Source organism: Sorex fumeus, unplaced genomic scaffold (assembly GCF_029834395.1).
Source record: "Sorex fumeus unplaced genomic scaffold, SorFum_2.1 ptg000056l, whole genome shotgun sequence".
Lineage (NCBI taxonomy): Eukaryota > Metazoa > Chordata > Mammalia > Eulipotyphla > Soricidae > Sorex > Sorex fumeus.
In genome coordinates this window covers 448,291-452,500 of record NW_026606113.1, presented here as the reverse complement: position 1 = coordinate 452,500, position 4,210 = coordinate 448,291, and positions in this window count along the sequence as shown.

Genomic DNA, 4,210 nt, shown 5'->3' with positions numbered 1-4,210 from the left:
GTTTGTGTTTGTATTTCTGTAATCTCTTCTCTTCAGGAACATTCTGCTTACTTTTATATTTCATGACACTGAAATTTTTATGTGTGTGAAGGGCCAGTTTATATCTAAATTGTCTCAATGTGTCCTGTATCTCATAATTTTGAGAATGTTTTGAAATAGTTATATAAACTCGTTGCCATCACAGAATTCTCATTCTCTTATGAGATTCTAATTTACTCTAACTTTTTTAGAGGAAAAATGTTTTTTCCAAGATTACATGTATTTTTCAGGTTACTGGTAATCTTTATGTCCTAAAATTCGATGGTTAATTCTTAATCCTCTTCTTAATCAACTTATTAGCACAATTCTATGAATTTACTTGTTGCTCTAAGATACACTCTTAGAGTATCTCTCTTCACTATCTTGAACTTTCTTCCCTTTACATAGTTCTCTATTTTATTGTTTCTTCTATGTTCTCCTTCTAATTAAATTTTGCTAGACTCCTTTAATTTTCCAAAATCTTAAGTGATGTGATGCTACCTGATTTAGTATTCAAACCTCTTTTCCCTCTCCATTTATTTTCAAGATAATCTCATCCACTTAGAAAATGAGCCAAATATTTATTTATCATTCTAAATCCCTAATATAAGTCAACTCAAAATTCACTACCAATTCTACGTTATGTTCTTTATCAAATTCTTAAACTTTTTTGCAAACTTGTCCTTCTCTTTATTTGCTCATAATATAGTCAAAAGTACATAAGTTTATTATATTATGTATTTTATAATGTTGTGGACGCCCACTAATTTTCTGACCTCATTTTCTACTGTTTCTTTTTCTATTGATGTTGTTCTACCACAGCAAGCATGTTTTCACCTCAAAGACCTTTACATCTAATGTTATCTCTTTCTAAAATCCATTTCCTCTAGATATCTTATTATATTGTTTCAAGTTTCTGGGAAAATAATCTCTTATCAGAGATGTGTTTCCTGACCATATTATGTGATAAATGTTCTCCATACAGACATTATCAATTTTTTTTTCAATTTTCCTGTATTGGCCAGGGAAATAACTCAGGGGCTAAGTACATGCTTTGCATGCTTTGCATATTGGAATCCTAGTTTTGTTCTTCATTATACCACAGTCCCCCGACAAAAGCACTAGAAGCGATCTGGGAGTAGCCCCTGAATACTACATGACATGCCCCCACCAGTCATTTTTTTTGTTTTATCTCACGTTGTTGCACTTAATATTATCTTAGCTATAGTTGTTCTCATTATCACCTTCCCTCAGTAGAAAGTTCTATGTCTCCTATAAGGCTGTAAAGACTTTGTTTGCAAAGTCCTCTATATTGCAACTCTTCTAATAGTACATAGCTCAGTAGTAGCCATTCAAAAAAATCTGAGCTGAATAAGTGATATGCCTTCAGATCTATTTTATACATTAAGCAATCTAAAAGTTATCTGCATAATTTTTATTTGGTTGTTTACTGCTTTATTACTTAGTAATTAATGCCTTATACATCTTGACATATAATCACATAAATATCTAAATAATTACTAATAATCTCAGTGTATTTCATTGACTGTAGATATAGTAATTGATTTATTGAAAATCTACTTATGGAAAGTTGGATTCTTTTCAGTTCTTTGCTATTTCAAACAACGTTGCAGCATTGAAGTCTTTTGTCAAACACTATTGAGTATCTGCTCTGTGTAATTCATTGGTCTGAGCATTGGGATGGGAAAACAGAGACAAATGTGACATCATTTTTGCACTTAGTAAGCTCATGACCTTCTTAGAAAGATGATGATAAATAAAGAGCTCTTTAGATATAAGAGCACTGCAAGGTCATATAAGGGTATGATTTACTAGTACAATTTTCAGAAAGGATCAGAATAAATAGGGGAAGGTGCTGAAACTTATTTTGGTAGTCTACATATTAAACTGGGTTATGGTTAAAGTTTCTTTCAACTTGGCAGAGGGGCTGAAGTGTGGAGTGAATATGACATATTTATAGGATGGTTGTAAGTAATTTTGGACAAGTTAGCAATTAGTTGAGTTGGAACAGATTGTGAATGAGAAAGAGTCAGAAATGTAGGCTGAGGCACAAGAATAAGGCAGGTCTAAATCATTATAAAGTCCAAAGATCTAGAGATAGAAAATAACAGAAATTGATACACTTACCTATTGGACATTTTGTTTATAATAATCAAATTTCTCCTAGTATATCCTAGCGTGTAAGAATGCAAACTCATTAAATCAACATATATGATATTTGAAGGAAGAGTTTAAAAATCCATGTTTTTAAAACAAAAAACATTGACTCTATAAAACAACTTTCATACTTTTAACTGTTAGCTGTCCACCGGTGTTTCTTCAAAATAATTTTGTGAAATGCAAAATAAAATAAAGCAACATTAATAAAACCTCCAACCCACAAATCCTAATGAACTACATGTATTCTGTCACTGACCAGTTCACTAACTTTGCCATGGACACTTTCCAGATACACTTATTTACTTTATCTGGTTTCCTAAATGGTGCTCAAGGTCTCCTGGGAACCCCTCTAGTGATTCTCAGACTACTGAACTGGCAGTTCAAAGTTAGGACTTAAGAAAACAGCACTGCTTGGGCCTGTAATGTAGATTACCTAGGCCACCCTGACGATGTTTGGAAATCACATAGTGATGGATATAGAACAAGATTGGCCTCATGCAAGGTCAAGCACCTTAACCCCTGTGCTGTCTTTTCTGATCTCTGAACCATAACAAAATAGAAAACAATGATAATTTTACTTTCAGCCTAAATGAACACAATTAAGCATATACAAATGAAGCAAAACTTAGAAAAGCAGTAATTAGTTTTCACAGTCTATGCAAGTGAAATCAAAGAGCTCTCAATCTAGTTTAGTATAGTGTATTGTGGCTGGAGCGATAGCACAGCGGGTAGGGCGTCTGCCTTGCACGCAGCCAACATGGCCGACCCGAGGACCCGAGTTCGATTCCTCCGCCCCTCTCGGAGATCCTGGCAAGCTACCGAGAGTATTTGATATGCCAGACACAGTAACAACAAAGTCTCCAATGGAGACGTTACTGGGCCTGCTCGAGCAAATCAGTGATCAACGGGAGGGCCTTTATTTCTTTTCTTTATAGTGTATTATATTCTAAAGACAATGTTTGTTTTGACTTATAAAATTAATTCATATCTATCTGGGTTGCTAAATTTCCCATGGCCCTGGTGCTGGAAAGATATGTCAGCAGGCTGTGTGAAGTATAGTTCATTATTTAATCATAATATTTCAAATACTTCTCAAACTTTTCCTTATCAAGCCCCTTTCCAACCTTGTTTTCTCCAAAGAACCCCCATCCTAAATAGCTGAACAGCTAATCTCACCTCTCTTTGACTCCCCATATCACCAATGGGTTCCTGGTAATATACTGGGGACCCATAGGAGACATATGGCCCCAGGCTGAGAAATGTGACTTTAGCATTCAAAAATTTGTGAATCTCTTCGACCATCATTTACATTTGTTATGATGACTTCAAGAAATGGCCTGATATGGTCACAGCCCTAGCTTCCAAGAAAACTGATTATGTAGGAAGGAGAATGAGATGCAAAAGGAAAAACAGAAAGTCTAAAATCAGAGATGAAAGAAAGGGAGCAGTGACATTCCTTCCTTGGAAACCCCAATCTCTGCTCTAAATGAGAACCTTTGTCAGATTATTTTCTTGAATAAATATTTTTACCACACCTGCTAAATGGTGCGTGCTTTGTTTGATTCTTGAAAAAAAATCGGCTTAAAATTTCCTGTACTTCCCATGAAATCTTTCTTGGGGGAAAACAAGATCCAGATGTTCAGGGCCGTATGTGTTTCCCTCCACTCTGCCTTGCTTTATCAGAGGACAGTGAATGAATAGTGACCTTGGGACAGTGATGGAGAGAGAAGTGACAATTTGGTGGTAAGTGCGATCTGGTAACTTAGTGTCCCCAAAACAATTGCATTTATATTCTCTCGGGTCAGAACAATAGTACAGTGGGTAGAGCACTTGTCTTGCACATGGCCAACCCAGGTTTGATCCCTGGCACCCCATATGGTTTCCTGAGCCTTCCAGGAGATATCCCTGAGCATGAAGCCAGAAGTCCTGAAAACCACTGATTAAGGTCCCCAAACAATTCATATTCTTGTAAACCAATGCTACTTTTATTTTTTTAGTTTTGGGGCTACAC